The sequence below is a fragment of the Brassica napus genome, chromosome C8 (assembly GCF_020379485.1).
Source record: "Brassica napus cultivar Da-Ae chromosome C8, Da-Ae, whole genome shotgun sequence".
NCBI classification, from domain to species: Eukaryota; Viridiplantae; Streptophyta; class Magnoliopsida; order Brassicales; family Brassicaceae; genus Brassica; species Brassica napus.
The window spans coordinates 18,236,772-18,254,411 of record NC_063451.1 but is presented as its reverse complement, the minus strand read 5'-3'; the positions used below and the strand labels follow the sequence as shown (position 1 = coordinate 18,254,411).

General features: G+C 39.2%; 1 non-coding gene and 1 pseudogene across 1 annotated transcript; both read right to left on the bottom strand.

The window, feature by feature from the left end:
- Nucleotides 1-12,022: 12,022 nt before the first annotated feature.
- On the bottom strand, nucleotides 12,023-14,002 carry LOC106417889 (annotated as a pseudogene).
- A 2,144-nt stretch (nucleotides 14,003-16,146) lies between these two features.
- Nucleotides 16,147-16,253, bottom strand: LOC125592252. The gene has a single exon (XR_007328090.1). It is a non-coding gene; the product is annotated as a small nucleolar RNA R71 (small nucleolar RNA).
- Between the last annotated feature and the right edge of the window lie 1,387 nt (nucleotides 16,254-17,640).

Below are 17,640 nucleotides of genomic sequence, written 5' to 3'. Positions count from 1 at the left end.
TAAAAAATATTAATTTTTTTGAAAAAATAAAATTTCTGAAATTTAAATTCGAAAATATGAAATTAAAAGTAAAATTGAAATCATACTAATTAATATTCAAAGTTTCACAAATAAAAATAAAACATTCCGAGATTGGGAAAAAAAAACTACGGGTCTGGCACGTCCGGGAACACCTCGTTCGGGTACATCCTCTGCATCATCTCCATCATTTGCTGGTTCAGCCTCCTCTGTGCCTCATAGCCCGCCTGTTGAGCCGCCATCTGGGTCTCCAACAAAGATATTCGATCATCTTTGTCCTTCAACTGAGCCGTAAGTACTTCTGGATCAACAAAGGGCGGTGGTGCAGAAGAAGGAGGAACCGACCGGGTGCGACGACCCAAACCGAACAAACGTCCCTTCTTCTTTGGAACCGACTGAATAGAAAAAAGCCAAATTTAGAAATTTAAACCAAGAAATAAATGAATTGAACTTAAAAAAAAAAGAACTTACGGATTCAACGATTTCGTTGATTCGAAACCGGGACAAGTTGGTCGAAGCCGTCGAAGCGTCATCCTCGGTTTGAAGCTGAGACACTTCGTCTACCACCTGAGTTTGGACCAGGTCGACCACGTCCCTCACAAGACCGTCATCAATCTGGCCGGTCTTCTTGTTGGTATACGCCCTCCTCATTAGGGCGAGATCATCGACCGGCTCGCCATCATTTTCTTCCGCCTTGAAAAAAAACATAAAATTAAAGAAACATTAGAAATTAGAAGAAATGCACAATAAATTTAAATTCTGAAACTCAAATAATTGAAGAAAAAGCGGTTGAACTTACCATGCGATCTCCGAGAGTGGCAATAGATTGAGCACCCAAGTTATGCTTGTAGATGCCCTTCCCTTTACGGTCGCTCCTGCGGTTGGTGGAGTTGGTGGAAGAAGTTTCTTTCGTCTCCTCCTTATCCCAATGCGCACACAACTCCTTCCAGACCGTATCGTTCATCGACTTTGGGACCTTTTAATTAAAAAAAAAAGAAAAAGTTTAATAAATTAAAAAATAGTTTAATAAATTAAAAAATTGTTTAATAAATTAAATCGAACCTTATTGATTTCCCACTTCTTCTTCCACTCGTGGATCTGCTTCCCATAGTTGTCCATTACTTTATGGACGAAGTGGTGATAGATAAAGAGCGTCTCATCGGAATTCCAGTTGAACTCTTGCTGAAAAAAAACACAATTAGTAGAAAATTTATATTAAAGATTAAAAATATAAGTAAAAAATTAGAATACTTACCGCAAACTGACGAAACCACAGAACCTGCTTGTCGGTTGGGAAGTGAGTGAAAGTCGGATGTCCACTGTCGAGGGCCGAGTACATCATACGGTTGATCCATGCGCTGATCCCGTTCCCGGATCGGTTGAACCTTATTAAAAGAACAAACGGTTAATAATGAATCCAAATTTAAAGAAAAAAAATGTTTAATTACCATGTTTGACCCCGTCCATGTGGATACGGAGTGAGATACGGAAGATGGTCACGACCGGGCTGTTGAACCAACTCCGCAACCCTCATCACTCCCGGAGGACCCGGAGGAACAGGAGCGGATGCAGCAGCGGGAGCGAGAGGAGCATGAGCGGGTGCAGCAGAGGGAGATGTATGGTTGGAGCTGTGGGGCGAAGGGGAATCCTGAAAATGGCTGGAATCCCGAGACTGGCTCCCCGTACCACCACGACCACGACGCTGTCGAGGCCGGGTCTGATCATCATGAGACCTGTAAATTAAAAAAATATATTTAATAAATACAGAAATATATAAATTAATTTTTTTATTAAAAAAAAATCCCAAATAATTTAATCACAGAAAAAGATTTATATATATTAAATTTTTTAATAAATATATAAAAATAGTTCTAATAAACAAAAATAGTTTTAATAAATAAAAATTGTTTAATAATTACACAAAAATAGTTTTAATAATATATATATATATATGAAAATATTTTTAAATCCCAAATAATAGTATTTAATCACAAAAAAGTTTTATAGATATTTAAAATGTTTTGTAAAATCCAAAAAATCGAATTTATATAGAATTTTTTTTTTGTAAAATCCAAAAAATCGAATTTATATAGAAAAATTGTTTTGTAAAATACAAAAATCGATTTTATATACAAAAATCGATTTTATAAATACAAAAAATAAAAAATTATAAAAAAATTCTAAATCAATTCAACAAAACAAATTATTCAACCAAATCACAATTCTAAACCTATTATACAACCAAATCACAATCCTAACCAATCACCCTAACAAAAATCTATCAAAACTACACAAAAACCTAACAAATAGAACCTAAGAGAGTGGGATAGGGTCCTTACATGATTTGTGTAAGAGAAGAGGGAGATCGCCGGAGATATCGTCGGATTTCAGGGGGAAATCGCCGGAGAGAAGGAGAGGAGGCGCAGAGGAAGAAGAGAGAAATGGGGAAGAAGAAGGGGCTCGTGGTTATAAAACCTAGGGTCCGACGGACATTATCCGTCGGAATTCCGTCGGAATTCTAATTTCAATTTTCGCGAAATATTTGCCCGGTAAAATGAAAATATTCCGAGGAAATTCCGACAGATAGTAAAATATCCGTCGGAATTTCCTCGGAATATTCCGAGGAAATACCGAGGAACTAGTGTTTGGGGTTTCAAAACATCAATTTTTTTTGCCGTATTTCATTTCTTATACAATTGTAATGCATACCATTGAGGATTCTTTGTATACATGAGCATAAACCATGAAATAACAAATTTCAAAACTAATTGAAAGTATTCCCTTTACCGTTCGTTAAAAGGTATAAGTGTTTCTCTTATGTTGCGAGATTTCGTTCATACAATCGGAAAAGTGTTAATTATACGGTAAGGAACAAATTTTTGACTTCATAATGAACGTAAGACACTTAATAAGGGTTATATAGGTGTTATTCAAACGGCAAAACGTTGTTTTCGGTTTAAAAACCCTATTTCCTCGGAATTTCCTCGGATTATTCCGAGGGAACTCCGAGGAAACCCTCTTCTTCCTCGAAATTTCCTCGGAATATTCCGAGGAAATTCCGACGAACTAGTGTTTGGGGTTTCAAAACGTAATTTTTTTAAAAAAACGCATCGATCGATGCGTTTTTGAACAAAAACAAATCGATCGATTACTAAGATGGCCCGGGCCGTAAGATTGTGATCGATCGATGAGAGTATCCCATCGATCTATCGACAATCTGAATTGTTCCTCGGAATTTCCTCGGAAAATCTTGTATGTTTTTTTAAAATGCATCGATCGATGCGTTATAGAACAAAAACGCATCGATCGATTACTAGGATGGACCGGGCCGTAAGATTGTGATCGATCGATGAGAGTATCCCATCGATCTATCGACAATCTGAATTGTTCCTCGGAATTTCCTCGGAAAATCTTGTATGTTTTTTTAAAAACATCGATCGATGCGTTATAGAACAAAAACGCATCGATCGATTACTAGGATTTACGGGGCCGTAAGATTGTGATCGATCGATGAGAGTAACCCATCGATCTATCGACAATCTGAATTGTTCCTCGGAATTTCGTCGGAAAATCTTGTATGTTTTTTTAAAAATGCATCGATCGATGCGTTATAGAACACAAACGCATCGATCGATTACTAGGATGGACCGGGCCGTAAGATTGTGATCGATCGATGAGAGTATCCCATCGATCGATCGACAATCTGAATTGTTCCTCGGAATTTCCTCGGAAAATCTTGTATGTTTTTTTAAAAACGCATCGATCGATGCGTTATAGAACAAAAACGCATCGATCGATTACCAAGATGGCCCGGGCCGTAAGAATGTGATCGATCGATGCGTTATAGAAACAAAACGCATCGATCGATGCGTGTTCGGAAAACAGAATTATAAGGCAAAACCCGACCTTTTTTGGATCTAAACCTTAGAACTCTCATCCCCTCCGATTTCCCCTATAATTCGCCCCCCCCTTTCTCTCTCTATAATCATCCGATTTGAACAATTTTGGGCTCTATTCCACTTGATTTTTCGAGCTCTACCTGATTCCTACACTCGTCTTCACCCTAAGACAGGTATACTCCGCGAATCTCCACATTCTGAAATCGTGTTCTTGAGCAATTTTTGGGTTTTGTGAATTTCTTATTTCCGTGTTGATTCCTTGATCAAATATGCATGAAACAGATGTTTAAACATGGAATAGAACACAATTGTCTGTGATCAACGAGTTTGGAACATGATTTGAGATGATTTAGGGATTGAGAATTTTTTTCAATTTCGTTTTTTTTATCACAACTCGATTTCGCTTTTCATTTTCATGTTGCTTTGAGTTCTTAATTGATTATAACCATGTTGAGAGCAATGATTCTATTTTGTAGAGAATGAAGCGCACGAAAACATCAGCAAAGAAAAACACACAAGAAGAGGGTTCGTCTCAGCGAGAGAAGCAAAGGCCAAAGAAGTGGGATAAGTCTGATACCACCCACTACAACAACATGAAGAAGGTAGCCGTTCCGGCTACACAACTAGCATGTCCTGAGACGATGACAATATTGGGAATCAAAGCAGACATTGAAGGACTGTTCCAGAACATGGGTCTAGGCCAACTATGCAACCTCAAGGAACCCACTTATCCGGAGTTGGTACGCCAGTTCATAGCATCCGCATACGTCACCCGTCCCGATGATAGCCATCAGGAAGGTTTTCTGGCATTCGTAGTGCAGAAAGTATACTATGAGGTATCTTTCACAGACCTCTGCGGACTATTTGGATTGAGTGCGGGGGAGAGGACATATGGTCTTTATTGGACTTCAGAGCTGTTGAACTTCTGGGAAACGATTGGCACAGGGGTTTATAGATCTTCTCAGGCAAAGGAGTCACTTATCCGGAGCCCAGTACTGAGATATGCGACACGCCTCATTGGCTCATTGCTATACGGGACAACCACAGCCGCATCAGTCACGCAATGGGAGTTGTGCCTCCTGTACCAAGGTGTGAGGCATTTGCTACCGGCATTTGGAAACTCTACATTCCCACCTGCTACTGCCTTCAACATGGGAGCGGTGCTGGCCGCAAACTTAGCAGGATACAAGGGGAAAGTAACCAAATCCAAGAGCAATGCATGTGGATTTGGTGCAGTGATTACTCGGATCCTTAGACATGTGGGTGTAGACTGTGAGAACCACCAGGTAGCACTGGACAGATCGAACAACATTGCTTGGAACTACCTGGATGTCATTTCTCTAGTAAGTAAGGAGTTCATAGCTGGTCCCCACTCGAGGATCGATCGGGATGGTCCTTACGTCTACGTATTCCAGGACCGAGCGAAGAAAACACTCTACTGCCACCTGCCTCAGATCGGCCTGACTGCTCTACTTTCAGAGGCTGCAGTTGAGTTTCTACCCCCTGCTACCGCACTAGTAGACAAGCCATCCTTCTTCACGCCAAAATATCAGACCAAAGGCAAGGGCGTGGTTGATGAAGAAGGACAAGATGAGGCTGCACAAGCCATTCCAGATGATTCACAACCCCATCAGCTACTCCCATCAGACTCCAGCCAGTACAAGCTGCAAGAGCTTCCACCGAACGCCACTTCGCGCCAGCAACAACATTGGAGAGATCAGAGCATAAAGACAAACAACGACATGCTACACAAGATCTGGGCTGCCATTTCACGTATCAGGCCGTGTCGTTGCCAAAAGGATGATGTAGTTCATCGGGACAACTCTCCATCCAGCTCTGGTTCGGGTTCGAGTGGTACACACATGGTAAGAAAGAGGTCCAAGAGACCCAACGATGCAGGAACATCTGGAGCAGGAGACGAGGAGTAGGAGCTATCACCGGCTATTTTATTTTCTTTTCTATTCTAACGTTTTATGGTCTTATTTTCTGTTAATTTTGAACTGAGTTTTTTTTTAGGTTTCTTAATTATGAGTTCGTATTTCTTTTACATGGTTTCTTTGTTTTATTTGGTTGTGTTTTGTGTAGCTTTTAATTCGTATTCAGCTTTGCCTTGCTAGATAAACCAAATAACTATTATCCGAGGAAAGAGGTTATATCAAGTGTTCCTCGGAATTTCCTCGGTATTTCTTAAAAAAAAAAAAAATAAGTTCAATGGTAGTCTGTTTCCGAGTCATCATCACCAGATGAATCTGAATCTGGATCTTGGTGAAACTCTCCAATTACTGGTTCATCCTCTACGTGAACGACGGCTTCCTCTCCAAAGTCGGTTAAATCGACTACAAGGCCAACTCCAGCTAAATCTTCTGCTGCACTACAGTTGCCGGATGTGCTTGGTTGTAGTGGGTCTTCCAGCTCAGAACTTCCCTGAACTCGGCCTCTCGGGTTGAGTCTTGTAACAGTAACCCATGGATCATCTCTGTTCCTTACCCGGGGGTACTTGATATAACAAACCTGTAACATTTAGAAAAATTATAAATTAATACACATGATGATGAATCATTCTGAATAATTAACATTTAATTACCTGATCGGCCTGGGAAGCAAGAATGAAAGGATCATAATATTGCAGCTTTCGCCTCGAATTTACTGATGTAACACCAAATGCATCTGTTCTCACACCTCGATCTGGGGTGTTGTCGTGCCAATCACAATAGAAAACAGTACAGCGCAATCCAACCATGCCCAAATACTTGATTTCCAAAATCTCATGTATGTGTCCGTAGTATACATCATCTCCTGATGCAGAACAAACGCCAGCATCATAAGTCGTACTCGAACGTCTCCTCTTCTGAGTTGTGAATGCATATCCTCGAGTACAAAATCTCGGATATGACTTCACAACAAAGTTTGGTCCAACGACCATCTCACGTATCCAATCGTCAAATGTTTCACCTCTGGCCAAACCAGCAGACACCTATTAATAGCACATATATATATATTATATCAATAAATGTGAATTAGTATAAATATGTGATAAAATATATTTTAATTTGTTTAAAGCACTCACATAAGTAAACATCCATCCAGTAAATTCTCTCTGCTTCATTTCTTCTAGTTCGTCCTCTGTGGCGTATCTATACTCGAACCGCTTTTCTGCCATGAAAATCCTGTATATGATGACAATAATGTAATTAATTAAGATTTAAATTTCAACTTGTTAAAATAAAAATTTGTAAGCTCATTTATTTACCTCTCATATTGAAGAACGTCTTCGCAGTTGGTGAGCAAATATGTTTGCAAATGACTGCGCTCCTGCTCAGTAAGTCGACGGTCCTTTGGTTTTCCGCTAAGTCGTCCAACGTCTGTGAAAATGTCTGGAACCGTAACATGATATGTTGCCCGTTCGCCTCTATCATCATGCCGAGCAGGTCTTCTGTTTTTGGTCTGAACTTCTGCTGGAAAGTAGTACTCGGCAAAGTTTGAAGTTTCTTCATTGATCATCTGTGCGACTATAGAACCTTCCACCCTACTTAAATTTTTCACCATCTTCTTCAAATGGAACATATACCGCTCATACAGATACATCCATCTATACTGCACAGGACCACCAAGTTCCAATTCTCTTGCCAGGTGAATAACAAGATGCTCCATAACATCAAAAAATGAGGGAGGAAATATCTTCTCAAGGTTGCACTGAATCACGGCTATGTTAGTCTTCAAATTTTCAATACCTTCAAGAGTCACTGATCTCGTGCATAAATCGCGGAAGAAACCACTTATCCCTGCAATTGCTTCATGAACATTTCGTGGTAATATTTCCTTGAAGGCGAACGGAAGGAGGCGCTGCATCATTACATGGCAATCGTGGCTTTTCAAGCCAGTAAACTTTCCTTCCTTTCTGTCGATACAGTTACGCAAATTTGATGCGTAACCGTCTGGAAATTCCACATCGTTTGAAATCCAATCAAAGAACGCATCTTTTCCCGCTGCATCAAGTCGGTATATGGGAAAAGGAGCCCTACCATTCTCATCAACATGAAGTTCTGAACGAGCACATATATCGACTAAATCCAGTCTTGACTTCAAATTATCCTTTGTTTTACCTTGAACATTAAGGATCGTGTTCATGAGATTGTCAAAAAAGTTCTTCTCAATATGCATGACATCTAAATTATGCCTTAGCAGATGATCCTCCCAGTATGGCAGATCCCAGAAAATACTTTTTTTGTGCCAGTTATGTAGTTCTCCAACAGCATCTACCGGAAAACGCTCATGTCCACCGACTTCTGGCGTCCTTTCTGCACCAAAATCTCTTAGTTGTATCTTCAAATCTTTCCCACAAATTTCCGGAGGTGGACTGTCAAACACCCTCTTGTTCTTCGTAAACAAATTCCTACTCCTACGATATGGATGATCAGGTGGTAGGAATCTCCTGTGACAGTCAAACCAACACGTTTTCCTTCCGTGCTTTAGTTGGAAAGCATCAGTGTTATCTTGACAATATGGACATGATAGCCTTCCATGCGTTGTCCATCCAGACAACATACCATATGCTGGAAAATCACTTATTGTCCACATTAGTACTGCCCGCATTTGAAAGTTTTCTTTACACGAAACATCGTATGTTTCAGCACCTTGAGCCCATAGTTGTTGCAACTCATATATTAGTGGCTGAAGAAACACATCAAGTGATCTCTTAGGATGCTCTGGTCCGGGAACGAGAATCGAGAGAAACAAAAACTCTCGTCGCAAGCACAAGTTTGGGGGGAGGTTGTATGGTGTAAGAATGACGGGCCATAGAGAATACTGTCTTCCACTCTTGCCAAACGGACTGAAACCATCAGTACATAATCCAAGGTAGACATTTCTTCTCTCATACGCAAAGTCGGGATACTTTGATTGGAAATGCTTCCACGCTTTTGCATCTGAAGGATGTCTGATCTCACCATCTGTTGAGTGCTCCGCATGCCATCTCATTGGTTGCGCTGTGCGTTCAGACAGATACAACCTCTGCAACCTTTCCGTCAAAGGTAAATACCACATCCTTTTATATGGCACTGGAACTCTTCCAATTGTATCTTTATAACGAGGCTTTCCACAAAATTTGCATGTAACCCGCTGTTCATCCACCCTCCAATAAATCATGCAGTTGTCGCTGCATACATCTATTACCTGATACGATAAACCAAGACCAGCTACGAGTTTCTGAACCTCGTAGTATGAACCAGGAGCTACATTATCCTCGGGTAGAATACCTTTTACAAAATCAGCAATCGCATCCACACAGTCTTCAGCCAAATTATAATCTGTTTTAATGCCCATCAATCTTGTAGCAGATGATAAAGCTGAATGACCATCTCTGCAACCTTCGTACAATGGTTGCTTTCCAGCATCCAACATATCATAAAATCTCCTAGCTTCTGCATTGGGTAAATCTTCCCCTCTAAAATGATCATTTACCATCTGCTCAGTACCTACACCATAATCTACATCCGTTCTAATTGGTTCTTCTAATCTAACCGCTGGCTGAGGTTCACTAGTACTACCATGTTCATAATCAGTTTCCCCATGATGATACCAAATTTTGTAACTTCGTGTAAACCCACTCAAATATAGATGAGTCCAAACATCCCACTCTTTAATAACCTTTCTATTTTTACAATTAGAGCAAGGACATCTTAACATACCTGTTTTTGCTTCCGGTTGTCGGTGAACTAACCCCATGAATTCAGTTATACCTCGTTGGTATTCTTCCGTAAGCAATCTCGTGTTCGGATCCAAATGAGGTCGATCGATCCAAGAACGAAAATAATTTGAAGAAGACATATTTTTTATGAATCAAATTCGTGTGTAAATAGAGTAAGAGGGAGGATGAAGATATGAAGTGAATGAAGAGGAAGAGGAGTGCTTGTATTTATAGTTTAAATCCTGCCGACATACCGAGGAAATTCCGACGGAATTCCGACGGACAAAACTAGTTCGTCGGAATTTCCTCGGAATTTTGTAAAATCCCCCAACGGCTCTCCAACGGCTATAATATTTCCTCGGAATTCATCGGTTTTTTCCGAGGAACAGAGTTTTCCTCGGAATTTCCTCGGAATATTCCGACGGACTGTAGTTTCCTCGGAATCCCGTCGGTATATTCCGAGGAAATTCCGAGGAAACCCAATTTTGTGTTTCCTCGGAATTTCCTCGGAAATTCCTCGATATATTCCGAGGATTTCATTTTCCGTCGGAATGTCCGTCAGAATATCGCTGTTTTCTTGTAGTGTACAGATTCATGTATATTTAAGTATGAATACAAAACTTCTTTTTCCCTCTTTGATAAATGTTGGAATTCAGATATACTATTACAAAATAAGAGACGTACATATTCGTTGTATTTTTTGCTGATGATTAGGAAGAACTCGACTAATATTACTAATATACAAAAGAAAAAACTGGGTGAAAGACATGAGGAAGGAAAGGAAAAATGGTGACCGGAGCTAAAGCTTGTAGCCTACTATTATAATCTAGAGTCGAATATCCAAAATATGTGTATCTAAGTTGTAATCCAAAAACAAAAGTAATATCATTACCTAGATGCTGGAGGATTTTTTCTTGAAATAATTAAGACTTTTAACCGTAGTTCTAGGTACTCAACCAGTTACTGGTTACGGAAACGTCAAATTATGTTGGAAGTTTATGTAGGGGTGGGCATTTTACACTATACCCGAACCCATATCCGAACCCGATCAGAAAAATCCGAACCGAAATAGCAAAATATTCGGACAAGTATTGATGTAGGAGAGATTGAATATCTGAACCCGATCGGATAATATCCGAATCCGAATGGATATCCGAAGATAACCGAACATATGTATACTTACCCTTATAATTCTTGTTTACATCTCTCATTTTTTTTTAAAATATTTATATTGATGTTAGCCACACTTTAAGATTATATAATATACATATAATTACGGAGAAAATGATTTGTTACTCAATTAAAATGCATGTCAAGTTTTTATGTTTCATGTATTAACAAAAGTTACATTCAATATTTCAAAACAATAGCCAAATTAATGTTTATTTATTTTTGAAATGTTATCTCCAAATCTATCATTCATTCAATCTATTAAAAAATAAAAAATCAGTTAAATTAAATCTATACTTTTAAATAGAATAAACCTAAAAATGAAAAAAACCAATTTTTTTTCCTTTCAAAATCTCAATACCCGAACCCGACCCGAAATAACCTAACCCAAACTAAAAGTACCTGAACCCGACCCGAAGTATAGAAATACCCGAACGGGTTCTATACCCCTATACCGGAAACCCCAAAAATCCGAAATACTCAACCCGAACCCAAATGGGTATCCGAATGTCCACCCCTAAGTTTATGAATGACTGATTGTGAAACATCATTTAGTTGAGATCAAGTTTTTTTCGTTTCATGTATTAACAAAAGTTACATTCAAAATTTCAAAACAATAGCCAAATTAATGTTTATTTATTTTTGAAATGTTATCTCCAAATCTATCATTCATTCAATCTATTAAAAAATAAAAAATCAGTTAAGTAAAATCTATACTTTTAAATAGAATAAACCTAAAAATGAAAAAAACTTATTTTTTTTTCTTTCAAAATCTCAATATCCGAACCCGACCCGAAATAACCTAACCCAAACTAAAAATATCCGAACCCGACCCAAAGTATGGAAATATCCGAACGGGTTCTATACCCCTATACCGGAAACCCCAAAAATCCGAAATACCCAATCCGAACCCGAATGGGTATCCGAACGCCCACCCCTAAGTTTATGAATGACTGATTGTGAAACATCATTTAGTTGAGAGGAGTCTGACTAGTTTCTACTAAATATAGCCAACGCTGATAAAGATTTCGAGAAAAGAATTAAGGAACCTAGTGAAAATTTAATTAATGATACAACAATTCTTTAGTATTTTGTAACTATGTATAAATCATAATTATATATTAGTTTCAGAAGACATCATTAGTTTACTGTTTTTTTAAAGCCTCATGAACCTTAGGCACAACATGCTCAGTAGTAAGTACTAATATGAAGTTATAAACTAAGCCACCTGACCTTTGGCACAAGATTATTTATTCACTGAAAAAACTTCAGTTAAGATAAAAACAAACAAACAACATCATACATCATACTGATTTTGTATTCATTATTCTGAAGAAAGAACGTAATATAAAGCAATTCCAAGTACGACATTTCTTATTTTATTAGAACCTATTTTGTAAATCCCTGATGACATTAGCATCCATCTGGAATGCCCTTGCAAGAACATTCGGGTCTATAGCTGGGTTAGACCCAAACACTGTGTTAGCAATCGTGATAACACCTGCGTTTTGGCTGCTCAACGCAGCGATTGCAACAGCTGGAGTTCGTCCTAGGTTGAACTGGAAATGGATGAGTCCTTCTGGAAACACAAATACATCACCAACATTGAGCGTTTTGGCGAAAAGACGGTTTCCATCTTGGTTTGAAGAGACAAACCCTACAAGCAAGGTTCCTTGTTGGACAACCAAGATTTCAGTGGCACGTGGGTGAGTGTGAGGTGGGTTCTGACCGTTGGGTGCATAGTCTATACGAACATTCCAAGGGTGTTCAATCCTCCAAGGTTGTCAACATTGACGGTTGTCACATTGGACCCAACAGCGTTACTTACATTTCCAGGTCTGTTGAGTACCGATGAAAAGAAGTCATCTGCGTTAACGATCCTTGGATCCTTGCAGAACTTTCCATTCACAAACACTGAAAATGGTTTAAAAATATAAGTAATGCAAAAATTAGCATAAAAATATATTCAAGAAGTTAAGAAATCATGCATACCTCCACTTGCTGGTGAATTGACGCCAACGCAGAAATCTTGAAGGGGGCTTGGATCAGAAGCAATGGCTAATGGAAGTGTCAAAGCCAAGAGAAATAGAACTGCAATACAAGAGAGACTCTTCATTGCCAAGTGTATGTGTGTATATAGTATATTAGGGTAAGCGCGCGCTACGCGCCGGATATGCTGTACGTGTACGTGTAATATATCAATATATATATTTTATAAATTATAATTGTTTGAGATTATAGGTCTGTGTTTTAAATGGATATTTGTGTTTCTTTCGTTCTTTATATTTAGATCATTTTGCCATATTTTTATGGTTTTTATAAGGATGAAATCACAATTCATATGATTAATATATAATTCAATGTCTATGAATAGGGGTTATGGGTTATTTCTTATGAATGGTGTAAACTATTTTTTTATTTCCTAATAACAAAACAATTTTCGTAACACGCGGATTATATATCTAAATTTGTTAAACTTATAAAATTTATCCATAATTGATGATTTTTTGTCTTTTTCATAGGTTTCAAGAAAAAGTTTAACTATCATTTGTAATTTTAAAATAATTATACTTTTAGCTTAATATTTTCGTTAGAATACAGTAGTTTAGTATGTTTTAAGTTTTATTTTGTATTTTTGATTTTGGTATCTTATAAGAGATTGTAACACATTTTTTTTTTTAAACTAACACATTTAAGTTTCGCCAATTATTTGTTTAAAGATAAAGTTTAATTCGATGGCTAGATAATTCAAAATAAGTCTCATGTGCAAATAAACAAAACATGGAACAATGTACAAAGAAACTTAGAGAATGATGTGAGAATATTTATGAGGAGACTTCTAGTAAATCTTCTTGTGTTTTGGACCTGATATTTCCGCCTAAAATTTTAAGAAAATTTTATTTTTCCACTGAAATATTATTTGTTTCAAATAAAATAAAAGAATAAATTTAAAATTTTACATAATAATAATTTTCTAAAACTAAAACTGAAAATCTAAAAATCTAAAAATAAATCATGAATCCTAGTTCTTTTGAAAAAAAAGAAAAAAAACTCTGGTTCTCTCAACTTATTTTCTCTCACCCGTCACACAAACTCATTTCAGATCTTTAGCCGCCACGCCAGATCTCTCTCCCGTGCCTCTCTCTCTGACACCGGAGCTCTCTATCTCTAGCCGGACCTCTCGCACGCTCCCTCCTCTCTCTTGCTCGCCTTCAGGACTCCTCTCTAGCCGGATTCTCTCTCTCTGATATCTTGCATATTTTCATTGTCTTATCCATTAACCCATGTGCATTTTGATCATATAGACTAGGATTTAGCCATGTTTAGGTTGCATTTTGCATACATGAGTCCCTATCAGGTATTGGAGTACCACATGGAGTTCTTGGAGACATTTGGGTGCATTTGGAGCTCAAAAGAGGTGATAAAGGTGATCATTGGACGAGCAGTGCATGGGAGCGACCTCATCGGAGCGACACCGTGAAGTCGCTGTGACACCCTTTCAGAGCGACTTGACCGGAGTGACACAGCGAGGTCGCTCGCGTCTCCATCACCCGGAGCGACGCGGCCTGGAGCGACACAGCGAGGTCGCTCGCGTCTCCATCACCCGGAGCAACGTGACAGGAGCGACACAGCGAGGTCGCTCGCGAAGAGCGACCCAGAGCGACATCTCGCAGCGACCCCTCCAGGTTGCTCCCGAAGCATGGAGCGACCTCCCAGAGCGACTACTGGAGGTCGCTGCGCGCCTTCTGTTTGCTCGAATTCATTTCTACTCAAGGGCCTTTTGGTCATTTTATTATGCACGTTTTTACTTCTGAAAACCTATGTTTTAAGTACTTTTGGCAGCCACCAGACGGATTATCTTGGTTCTAAGAAAAAACATTTGGAAAGTTCATCTCTTGAATCATCTTTGTTCATCTAGTTATTGCAATTCTGTGTTTTCTAATTCGTTGTTGTATCCCTCTGTATGATTAATCTGAAATCCAAAATGGGTTTAAGAGGAATCATGAAGAGTAGTGAGTAATCACCATTTGAATTCATGAGTTAGGAAGATTAAAGGTGATTAGGTTAGAGCTAGGATGTTTTAGAGTAGATCATTCCAAAACCTTGCTAGTAGAGTAATCATAATGCATCTTCTGAGTTAGCTTCTCAAAAGTTGATCTTTAGGCATTTTCCACCCAAAAGGTGTTCGATGAAATGTCTGAAACAACTCTTCTAAGCTTTTAGCATATTTTGCCAAAGACATTTGTTGTTAGAAGTGCTAAGATAGCCTTAGACCTGTTAGTAATGATTGCTTCCATATTATTCAACCGAAGACATTTGTTGTTTGAAATGTGTTAGTAAATGAACATTCATCTAGACATAGAGTTTGTTTAGAATCGTGTCTAAGCTTAAGGTTGATAGTTTGATTGTTCGTTTTCCATCCTTAGTTCAAAACTTAATCACCCAAGGTCTAATTCCTATGCCCATGAGTTCTCATTTCCTTAGTTAAGAAAGTCAACTCAATTACCGTTTTTATTATTCTGAAACTGCATTAGTAATAATCATTAGTTTAGAAAACCTTTAAAATCATCGGTTGCACTTAGATTAAGTAAGTACTTGCATTCTCAGTGCTTAAAATCCCTTAGAATTGGTTTGACAATCATTTATACTACAACATTTGTCTTAGGAGTCTTGAAAACTCCTAATATCAAATCGGCGCCGTTGCCAAATTCTAAGTAGATTTGAACATTGAGATTTAGTCATTTGCTTGAGACTAAGTCATTTTTATTTTCTTTAGTTACTGATTCTCCTTCTTCACCTCCCTTTAATTTACAGGTGTATGAACTTAAGTAGCAGGGGTCCATCAAACCTAGTTCCAAGAGCCGCAGACATCAGAGCTTTAGAGAGAGAGTGTGCTAGAAAGAGAAGAGAAGAAGAGCAACAGTCTCACTTGCAGAGATTGGATACTGATATGGGAGACATACCTCAAAATGATGCCAACAACGTTCCTCAAAACCAACAGCGAGCAGCTCGACCCATTGGCACTTATGACCGCCCCAACATTCATGGTCATAGATTGGGAATCCGAGCACCAGCTGTAGCGGCCAACAACTTTGAGATCAAATCAGGACTCCTCAACGTGATCGAGAACAACAAGTATCATGGGTTGGCTCTAGAGGACCCATTTGATCACTTGGATAGGTTCGACAGCTACTGTGGGTTGTCAAAAACCAATGGTGTGTCTGAGGATGCCTTAAAGCTGAAGTTATTCCCTTTCGCTCTGGGGGATAAGGACGACAGTGGGAGAAGTCTCTACCAAGTGACTCAATCACCACTTGGGATGACTGCAAGAAAGCTTTCTTGGAGAAGTTCTTCTCTACTTCAAGAACTGCTAAGCTGAGAAATGAGATCTCCAGTTTTCAACAGAAAGGCTTGGAAGGCTTCAGTGAAGCCTGGGAGAGATTCAAGGGCTACCAAGCTCAATGCCCACACCATGGCTTCTCTAAAGAGAGCTTGCTGAGCAAATTCTACCGTGGTGCTCTGCCTAAGTACAGGGCCATACTGGATACAGCTAGCAATGGGTTCTTCTTGGGGAGAACTGAGGAAGATGCAGAAGAGCTGGTTGACAATATGGTAAAGAGCGATGCAGCCTACAGTGGAGACCACGATAGAGGCAGTCGAACGGATGACAAGCAGACAAGGAGGGAGTTAAAGGCTCTCCAGGATAAGATTGACATTCTCAATGCTGATAAGGCCACCCAGGAGCAGCTGCACTTTGTTGGTAACCCAAACAAAGAAGCCACACCTGTTGTCCAGGAAGTTGATGGTTTGGAACGGCAAGAAGAGCTGTGCTTCATCAACAACAATGGTAGCTGGTACAAGAAAGAGCCAAACTTTCAGTACAACAACTACCAACAGGGATCTTACCCCAACAACCAACAGAGTAGTTATCAGCCTCGGAACAACCAGCAAGGCAGCTATCAGCCTCAACAAAACCCTCCTCTCGGTTTCAATAACAAAGGACAATAACCCGCCCAACAACAACCTACTACTTCTACTTCTACTCCTCCAGTCAGCAGCACTGATGCCCTACTCAAACAAATCTTGGAGTCTCAGACAAGAAGTGAGAAGCATGTTGGCTATGAGTTGAAAAACCTTCACGCAAAGATTGATGGAAGCTACAATGAGCTCAACAACAAGTTCAGAACCTTGGAGAACCAGTTTGCTGCCATGAACACTCAACAAAATCGCCAACAAGGTTCCTTACCTGGAAAATCTGAGCAAAACCCCAAGGAGACCATGAAAGCTATCACCCTCAGGAGTGGTAAGGAGTTACCTCAGAAAGCTCTCACCAAGGATGCTGAGAAACAAGGAGAGAGGGTTACAATCAACATAGATGATGAACTGGTGATTGTTGATGAGAAAATCAATGATGAAATCTTGGATAAAATTGTAGAAGTGAAAGGTAAAGGAAAGGTTGGGGAAGAGAAGAAAACAGTGAAAGATGGTGAAGTTGTTTCTCCACCAAGTGAGAATTCTTTTGTTCCTCCTCCTTATGAACCCAAACTACCATCATCCAGAGGCTTGTTGTTCCAAAGAAGCTAGAAGATCTAGGATGCTTCACATTACCTTGTGCTCTTGGACCTATGGTGTTTGATAGATGTCTCTGCGATTTGGGAGCTAGTGTCAGCTTGATGCCTTTATCTGTTGCTAAGAAGCTTGGTTTCACTCAGTACAAGAAGTGTAGACTGTCTCTGGTATTGGCTGATCGTTCAGTGAAGTACCCTGTGGGTAACTTGGAGGACCTCCCTGTTATGGTTGGAAAATATGAGATCCCTACAGACTTTGTGGTGCTTGAGATGGGTGAGGAAGCTGCAGATCCTTAAA